The following is a 10,667-nucleotide window of genomic DNA, read 5'->3' on the forward strand; positions in this document are numbered from 1 at the left end:
GGTTAACACAGTTTACTTTCAACCTTATGACTTGTCAACATGACACAAGTTAAAAGTAGTATTTTTTTTATAATGGAGCTTATATTTTTTCAGGATTCTAAATTTTGTGTATTAAAGATTGAAAATGGGACCTAAAATTCAAGAATATACATACAATATGGAGATTAATTACAGTTATATACATGGTTTAATAATGCAGATCTCTGATATAGTTAATCATGGGGCAATTTTTTTTTAGAGTATGCATTGGCTTTCATTAAATAGATACACAACACAGTCAACAGTTTGTTGTTCTTCACTGATTACAGTAATCTAACAAAGTGTTATTTTTGCAGTATGTTTTGACCATAGGAAAAGCATTCTGTAAAACTGCTGCTTTCTGTATATTTCGATACATTGGTGATGCACAGCGTACAACTAGCACATTAACTCTTAAAAGACAGATTTCTTTAAAGAATTTTAATCACAATAATAAAGAACTGGATGGATATACAAAGAAAATCTATTTATTTTTATTGCAGAACTAGAAAAGAGATTGATTAGCTTACCAATTCTTAAATGTTTTGCAGTGGAAATATTCTCATTTGTGAAATCAGTTTAACATTTACATAAGAAACAACACTGGCCCTGACATTGTTCCTATATTTGCAGTTTTCTGGTGGTCCAAATATTAGGAAGGGTGTCTTTCATCTGTTTTGAAGTTGAATTTCAAGTTAGGAATACTGCATTTGACAAGTAGCCCTACAAGTTCAGAAATGAGGAAAATGTAGAGCTGCAGTCTACTAGAAAGTGTCTGAAAGTTTGGCTACATCTTACCAGATAAGAGAAAGTTGGCTCATCTGAGTCAGCCATGAGTCCGGAGTTAATTAGCCATTCCCTAAATTTGACTGAATGGCATGAAGAATAAATAGGCGAAAGAAAGATTTATGATTTTGTAGATATTTTTTCCCCAAACAGTTTGTTCTTTGTCCTCAGGGAATAGAAGAGCTCTGTTTGTACTTGGTAAATAACCACACAATGGGAATGAAATGCATACAACTGCAGAGGAATACAGCCTTCAATAGAAAAATTCATCTTTTCATTTCTACTAAATGAGTGGAGTGCTGGATTGATGTTCACGTAAATAACCTGGGTAATGTTCAGAAAGTAAACATGTTCAATATTGTAAAAACAGTAAGAAAGTTAAGAAAAACATTTGAACAAGGATAATTATGAGTTTGGAAATTTTAAAAACCTTACTTGACTTATACTCTTTTTTTTCCACATTGGAATTCCATTTTGTAAAACTGAAAATAAATTCCAAGTGGAATTCTAAAGAAAATTAAAAAGGATTCCATTAATCTATTTCACTTCATGGCCCTAATTTTTTTTTAAGTTGACAACTATCTTGATCACAGTTAGCTTGCATACTTGGAAAAGTACTTGCATAAAACAAGAATCCATCAATGACCTAAAGTTTTCTTTGCCATGTTTGCACAAAACTAATGGAGACGTATCTTTCAACAGTGATAATTAAACTGAAAACCTCCCTAAAATGTAAAGTTAATTGGCTCATTTGGTAAATGGCAAGGTTATTCTGAGGTTGCACAGTTAACTTGAGACAAGGAAAGATACATATGAACCATCTCATGAGTACAGGATTTAATAGTATATTTCAGAGATTATAAAACTGTTTAAGCAAAACTCAGTTTTAAAAGCCCATTTGTATGGTTAAATTTGGAAATGGGGCAGGCTTCTGTTGCCCAAATGAAAATTCAGTATAAATACTTCAGATAACATTTGTACATTTAAATAATAGACATTTGGAAAGACCACAATGGACACCCAAGTTGGTATGCTGACACAGCAGCACACACGCACCTATAAAATAAGATTAGTTGCACACAAGTCCCCCAAATCTATTGTTGCTAGGACTATTCTGCGGAGTGTATGCATATGAACCTGCCAGAACTGGGATAGCAAGTTCTGCCATGTGCTTCTGCTGCCAATAACAAAGTTTTCCAGCATATGCACTTACATGTAGTGCAAACTACAACATAGCTTGCAGTATTTAACATAGTGGGTTTTATCATGCATCATGCCGTACTGGCCGTGGCCTATAGAATTCTCCTAAATTCTAAAACACTCAACTGAGTAATGTTGTGTGCAACTTTCAGAATATGATGCCTCCCAACTGGTTAACAAGGGATGTTTTCCTCCAGGAAAACATTAATTCGGAGTGTGTGGGAGTTCTTCTTAAAGGCATATTTTCTAACACTGAACAAAAATTCAGAGAATTCTAACTTTGGGAACAAATGTTAATGATATATTGTAAGTTAATCAACGAAGAGGTACAACTGGAGTTAAGGTACTCCTTGTTTGAAGTAAAGGTGCCAGAATCACTCAGCTTTGCAATTCTCTCACTCTTACCATTCCAGATACATTTTTAAACCATTGAGACTATTTCTGATCATGCTTTTGGAGTTATGTGAAAGCACCAGTTATTTCTTGTGTATTCCTGGATTTGATCTACAGCAAAACATTGAATAGAGGGGGGCTGTGTGAGAGAGCGATCTCCCTAATTATTGACACATGTTAAGTTTCAAAATAAACATACTGGATGTGGGATCTGCAAAATGCTCGTGAGTATCTTACAAGAGAGATCACACTTCTTATTCTGTGAAGTATGGCACCCTAAGTTGCCTGTTTTCTCCACTGGCTGTCTGTTGTATCTCCTCTGATGACTGTATTTTGGACAATGAAGCCACCATATTACCACCTTCTTCGGCAAACCAACTCCACTGGAAGAAGCTATTATTTTTTTCTGGGGGAAAGGGATGCCAGATTTGGCTGCGTGCATGAGAGAGCAAGTAAGTGGGGTGGTAAGAAAGGATACAATCAAAATACCCACTTCACCTGTGAGCACCTTCATGTTTAGATGCACCTGAATTTTCTCCAAATGGATAAGCCCAGCTCTAGTTTTTATGCCTGCTATACTCAATCATCCGTTTTCCCCTCAATCGGTAATGTAGACTGCAAATACCACTTCATAGTCCCAGGTTAACTGACAAGTCACAAGCCTCGTGCCACATAAACCTAACACTACTAGTTACAGGTCATAATCTTATTTTAAAAAACGAGATATGCACAAGTGTGCCTTGGGATCAATGCATTGTGCACAGAACCCTATTCTGAAAACCCTTCTGTCACATTTTCACCTCTACTTGGAGCCAGTGTGCAAGTTTGGAGAATGGATGTGCTGCCTGCTCAATAGTTTAGCTAGTATTTTATATCCCTCTTGCACTGGCAGGGAAATTAATTGGGTGGGGGGGTGAAATTAAGTTTAGCTATCTAGTCTACCTCCCTATATTACTGATGGTTTGCCAATTATCGTAGCAGCTAGATGCAAGAATATGGTAAAACAGAAAGGCATATGGTATAAAACAAAAATGTCCATCCAGTCTTGACGTGTTCCTATCATTCTATCGCACGTGGTATGAGAAGTCTGGAAACAGTCTTTACCTACAGCATGATATCCAGCTAGTAGACCAATTCAGGTCTAGAATGAAAAGTCAGACTGTTTGAAGGTTATTTCATACTAAATCAGCAGAGTAGAGAAGCTCAGCTGTTTCTTTAATTGTGCTACACAGGGAGAATTTTAAACATTCACTAGTGACCAAATTTCCACTTCCATCTGGTCTGTTGTAAATACTGGGTTGTAGTGAAAAATATGGAGGAATAGTGCTAAATTCTGACCTCAGTCATGTACACTTACTGATTTAAATGGGATTGCAGAGGTATGCAAAGAGCAAAATGCAGTGGATGGTGCCTAAGAAGATCTGTTCAAAGTATTTACTCATATTGTTTGCACCCCTTTCTTCATGCATATGTTTCCCTATTCTCATGCAGTTAGTTTTGAACTCACCGCAACAACACACAGTCTAAATTGTTGCAATGCAAACTGATTATAAGGTGGACTTATAAGATTCTGCAAATGGCCATCTCTCCTTGTATATTCAAAATCGGCTGGGGAGTTTTGTGGAGCCCTCCAATGCCGTAACTTTAAAATCTCAAGTACTTTTCTGTAGTCTCAGCAGCAGAGCATGGTGTTTTTAAAGCAATGGTATCAGGACTTTGCAGAAAAGCAGCAAGAGCTGCTGGGGGTTGGAGTGTTTGGGAAGTAGCTTTAGGCAGGGGAAGGCAGGTCAGGGGACAAGGAACATCCTAAGAAGTAGTGAAAAGAACATTATAGCCCATCACAGAGAAAGAAAGAAATGACCTCAGAGGAATAAAATGAAGCCCAGAGATGCGTTGGAGTGGAGGAAAGAAATAAAGGAAGGTCACTGAAAACCATTAAGGAAGACAGAGAAAGAAGATTATTGGATTCATTGGGGAAAGGAGGGAGGGATATTGGTAGCTTGACTAAAATGACTTGCTTTGTAACCTAAGTTAGTGCTGTCCAGCTGATGGCCCAAAGGTCAGAATTAGCCCACAAGATGATTTCACCTGTCCCATGTCCCCTTTTCAAAATTAAAAATAATATTTATTGGTGTGGTGCACTGGAGTCTAGCACCCGTAGGATACATGACCAAGGAGAAAAAGCTTGAACACAGAGGAAAACATTTCTAGCTGTTAACAGACCTTTATCAATTGCATTGAGACAGTAATAAATCTCTTTTGTGAGGAGGTTCCTCAGTTTCAGTTTATGTTCAATAACTTCACATCTATACATAAGACTATAGAGGTGCGTGCACATATGGACAATTTGTTCTGCAAATATATTGTTCATTTGCAATCTGATCCTTCATTGGTTTAAAGATAGACAGATCTGGTTTAAGCAACAGGGGAAGTTAAATGCTGGCTTAAGCTATCAGGGAGCACATTTTGTCCAGAGATTTTTGATTTATCCAGATATATAGTGAGATCCATCTCAAGAAGAGAAGGAAGTACAATTGTGATGAGAGTGATGACTGAACTAAAATCTTGTACTTAAATTATATCTTGTAGAAATAAACTAAAATGTATAGGGTTTCCCTGCGTTAAGATAATTATTCTTTGCACTTTTGTAGTACTAACCAGTGAAGCAGCGAAAGTGTTCTGCAAAAAGTATAGTATTAAACCTCATGATACTCTGGTTTGATTATCCAGCATTATTATCCCCATATAATGAAGGGAAACTGAGGCACAGAAGTTAAGTGACCTGTCCACAGGCACATAGGAAGTCTGTGGAAAAGTCAGGAATAGAAACCAAGTCTCCTGACTTCTAGGATGTTACTTTAAGAACTAGATTAACGTCTGGTCTCTAAACATAACAACAACAAACAAAATACATGTTGAGATTTAATGACAAAATTTATTTTTTAAACAGAAGTCTTTTTAAAATCAGCTTTCCTTCCTCTTACTGTATATGCCAATAACTCAGGATAGAGATTGCCTCTTTCTTCTCCTACAATGACTTCCCCAATTCCTGAATAATAATGAATAATTAATAAATAGAACCTTCACATTGCTTAATTATTAGTGATGTTGCAGTGGAACTTAGACAAAACCCGAGCTCAGGGTTTGTCTAACAATTTCACCTTTAAACACATTTTTAACACTAGCTTTAAAAAGAAGGTGATAGAGAATAGGCCTAGAAGTCAGAAGACCTGCATTCTAATCCCAGTATTGGCAGTAAATGAGCTTGGGCAAATCAAAAGCAAACATATAATGGATCAAGCTCTCCATATGTAAAATGGGAATACTACTACTTATCCACCTCTCAAGCGGTATTGTGATGCTTTATCCGGAAAGGTCTAGGAAACAGTTTGGAAATGGAAGTGGTAAATTCTATTACTTCTATATTTAACGTCTGCAGGGAACGGCCTGCCACCTAAAGAGGGAGATGTGAGGTGACTCAACCTAGATGACAAGCTGTGCTCACACTAAGTACGCATGGTGAGACTTGGAGAATAAGTACAAAAAATGGACTGGAGTCTTTCTGAAAAGTTAGAAAGGCAATTTATCTGCTTCTGTCTCTCTCTTTGTACTAAGTTTGGGCACCAGTCAGATTATTTCAACGCTTGCCCATCTCTAATTGCATTTCTAATGAACTGAATTCAGATTAAACACTAAAGAGAAAAAACTTCTCGGAACATATATTGTGTTTATTTAGGCCAGGCCAGTTTGTATGAAAGTACAAAATCAATCAAGGCCTAAAAGGAAGCTGGCAAACAGTCAGTGCTTTAGCAGATCTTCACTTCCTCCATGAGAAAGCCAGTGGCAGAGGGCTGACAAATTCTTAGCACTTATAACATCAGTTTATTTAATAACAAGATGAGTAAAGGTGATACAATGACTTGAATTGATGACTATGGCACCAAAGTTGTCATTCTGATGACTTGTTTGGGCAGAAAGAGTGGTAGTAGCGGGGTGATAGATTGTTCATTCTTTATCCTGCTACAATGACATCTGCTTTATTCACAGATCAGCCACCAGTTGCTACAACAACGCCAGTGTGCTTTAGAAAATGTTGTTGAGCTGCTGAGAGAATCTTGGCTACCCATTAGCAAAATGTTAACTATGCAAAACCAAATAGCGTCCGGTTTTGTTGTTGGAAAAAAGTCAACGTTCTGCAATAAGTAAGACTGTCAAAAAGAATTTACATTCAAAAAGTAGAGAGGGGGTTTAACCCATGATATCACCATGATTCCACCCTCCCCCCCCCCGAATTCATTAGTAAGCCATTAGGTTCAAAGAATGGAGAAAATAAATAATGAGATTTAAACAGAAAGAACAAATGCACTTTCCACAGAACAGCTTGGTGTCTGCAGCATTCCGACATGTACATTGCCCTCCATTTTCCTGTGTACTATTTTGGATTTTAACAGCAATCCTTTGCTAAGGAGGGGGTTATTTATTTACTTATTTAACACGTAACATTTTCAGAAGATGCCAAGGGCTGCTAAACACTGTGAGAAATCTGATTTGGATACCAGATAAAGTCTCTTGCTTCCAGCTCCCATGGGAGGTAAGGGAACCTTGTCTTCCTATATACCAGTCCCCACAAAGGACCAAATTATAGACAAAGTATTCACAGGCATCTGGAAGAGGGTGTCTTTTTCTTCCAGCCAGAGAATGCTGCTGTGACGCTGGGGAGGGATAGGGTACTCCTACTGGAGGGTGAATGATGTGCCCAATGAGGCAGGAGTGATGTCTGAGGAGTGGGAGAATGATCCAATTGGCAACTAGCTATGAACAGTCCAGTGAAAACTCACTCATTGTCTGGACAATGGACAAATATTCTGATACATCTAGTGTGGCAGCAACTACAGGCTTAGGAGATTAGCCCGAGCAACAAAATTTGGATCTGATTTCCCTCAAACTAGAAAAAATGTTGCTTGTCATTTTATCTTAACGGGATTAAGGCTTAGTCTGCATCCCATTGCAGCTGAGAACTAATTTGCAGCACCCATCACGCATAGAGCAGGCATTGAGGGCAGAGAGCACTCTTCTTCTTTTAAAGCAAGTAACTTCACTATATTTATTACCCAAATAAATTCTCAGTATTTTCCACAGAATAACATTTTATTCCTAATTCTTTTTATCCTGCACACCTTCCAAATGACTCATGAACCACTCTTCTCCCTTCATTTTTATTCCGTCAGCAAGATCTGCCTCATTCTTCATATTTAACCTTATTGGATGCTAAAAATATTAAGGTAATATTAATGTAAGTCTGCTGTGTTCATTTACAGTCCAAATGCAGTATGAAGGAACAGCCAGAAAGGATTTACATTAGCGTGACAGAAGTAAAAGTTTAACAGCTTTATTGACATAATTATCCAATAATTTCTAAGCAACTAATTTCAACACTTACCTCTAAAAATCATAAATATAATAGTACTTTAAAAAAAGTATGTCATTGAAGTTTTGAACCAGTAGATCTAAAGCTCATTCAGAGACCTGAGACCAGGGCAGATTGGAGATGATACTCATCACTACTGGGAGAAGAGGGGAGGTGGAATCTGGCCAAAAAACTGCCAGGAGCCATTGAAGCTCAGGAAGTCACAGAGATCCTACATACGAGATAGTGAGACAGTGTTAATACCTTGTGTGAGGAAGAAAAAAATAATAACAGAGAAAACAGCTACAAAAAAAGTTACATATTAAGCAATTTACTTATGCCGAGGTCAGCTGACTAAATAAACCAGTACAGTTGTAGTATTTAACATAACAAGTATTCTACAATGAAGAACATACCTGGTTTTTGATGTTTTTTAACCCTGTCCTTGGCATCATAAGAACGGCCATACTGGGTCAGACCAACTGTCCATCAAGCCCAGTATCCTGTCCTCTGACAGTGGCCAATGGCAGGTGCCCCAAAGGGAATGAACAGACAGGTTATCACAAGTGATCCATGCCCTGTCACCCAATCCCAGCTTCTGGCAAACAGAGGCTATGGACACCGTTCCTGCCCATCCTGGCTAATAGCCATTGATGGACCTATCTTCCATGAATCTAGCTAGCTCCTTTTTGAACCCTGTTATAGGATTGGCCTTGACAACACCCTCTGGCAAGGAGTTCCAGAGATTGACAGTGCATTGCGTGAAAAAATACTTTCTTGTGTTTGTTTTAAACCTGCTACCTATTAATTTCATTTGGTGGCCCCTTGTTCTTGTATTATGAGAAGGAGTAAATAACACTTCCTTATTTACTCCTTCTCATAATACAAGAACAAGAGGCCACCAAATGAAATTAATCTTTTGAAGTTTTCTCTATATATGCTCTTCTTTCCCAGTACTGGGATTTCCATCTCTTCCATCACCTCTGAAATAACAAATAGACAATGTATGTTAATATTATCCTTGTCACCACCACATTTATGAAATATCTTTTTACAAATATAAACAAAGTGCCAACAGGCCAATGGAAATGATGGCAGTTCCTCACCATCATCTGAATGGGGGGGATCTGGAAGCTTTGTGGGATAAAATGGATCACATCCTGGATCGGTAGGGGATCTACACTCCCCATACATTGTTTGGATGGGAAGTCATGTTGTAGCCCATAAAGCTTTAGGCTGCTCAATCTCATCTTAAAGGGAAGGGGCTTCTTGACTTTCCTTGATGCTCTCCACTATTAATGTTAGTCCTGTAACCGTAAAGGCACCTGAAAAATGGGAACATGGCTTTGGATATTAGCACAGCATAAATTCTATTCTTCAAACCTTAATGGAGGGAAGATACACTTGGAAAATATTTTCCCTTCTTGAAGCTTAAAATATTGCTCAAGTTTCAGAAGTAGTGGTGGAAATTTTTGCTCCTACCCCATATCGTTGCAAGAAAACTCCTTATGCCCATATTTGGAATTCCTACTCAAAATATTTCCCATTTAGATTCCACATGTAATCTATTTTTGAATCTGAAGGGCAGAACACCATACCCACCTGTCAAATCACAAATACAAGAGAACATGTAAATGTAAGACCGGGGGAATGGGCAACTTATTATGTTATTGCTCATCACTTAGAGATTCCTGGGTTCAAATTATTACTTTGTTGCTCTCAACATAGGTCCCATTTGGTCAATTAATAAAACCACCATAAGCTTTGCTACAACTGAGAGTCTCAGCTGAGCCAAAGCCTGGTAAGATATAGAGTTACTGCAGGTCAGGATTCAGGAATACTGGCAGATATATTAGGGTAACTAAGCAGTGGGCTAAATTCTGATCTCAGTTACACTGGTGTAAATCTGGAATAAGTATTTATTTTAATTAAATTACGTGGGTGGAAATCCAGAGTAAGTGAGAACACAATTTGGCCCAATGTCCTATCAGTGCTTCACTTTCCTGAGATGCAATTCTCTCACAATTTATGTAGAACAAAAGACTAGGGGGATGGATCACTTGATGGTGACCTGTTCTCTTCATTCCCTCTGGAGCACTTGGCATTGGCCACTGTTGGAAGACAGGATACTGGGCTAGCTGGACCTTTGGTCTGACCCAGGATGGCCGTTCTTATGACTAAGTCAAAAGGGCTCTGTTTATTACAGGTACAGTAAGCAGGAGAAGGCGGGTGCTCCTTGTCGTCATGACTACAAACTGAAATCTCTCTGTCTTGCAAGTTTACCAGATTACATTCTGTTCGAGTTGAAATAATATCTGTAAGAAGCCACTAACATCTGATAGTGACTCAGAGTCAAGGGAGAGATGGTGGAGTTGGCACAGGCCCTGAGCCTATTTGCACGATAGATTAGTGTCAATGGGTAGCATGCTCTATCAGTATCTCCCTGCTCTCCACCAACATAGGTTCCTTGTGTTATCGCTGATTTGCATGAGCAGAGCATAAGGATTTCAGCCAGCAGAGTCATTTGTTTCATGGCTGCTGAGTTTAGAAAAAGAAAACCCAACCCTGCTATCTTACAGTTTGCCATTTTAAACCTAATTATATACTTGGAGCATTATTTCCGGAAAATATGAGTATGCCCTTACCAAAGAGGCATGGATAACATCTTAATCTGCCAGAAACAGGATTAGTTTTGACAGAGTTGTGTTTACAAACATAAATTGTATCACCTTTTTTTTAAAACAGCACCTGTGTACACCTGGAACGAGACAGTAGTTAATAATTTATGTTGGACAGTGATGACGGCTGTTTTTACTGGAATTATGCCATAACTTAGTGTCTACTACTATGCCCTGTTGGGTCA

The sequence above is a fragment of the Lepidochelys kempii genome, chromosome 7 (assembly GCF_965140285.1).
Source record: "Lepidochelys kempii isolate rLepKem1 chromosome 7, rLepKem1.hap1, whole genome shotgun sequence".
Lineage (NCBI taxonomy): Eukaryota > Metazoa > Chordata > Testudines > Cheloniidae > Lepidochelys > Lepidochelys kempii.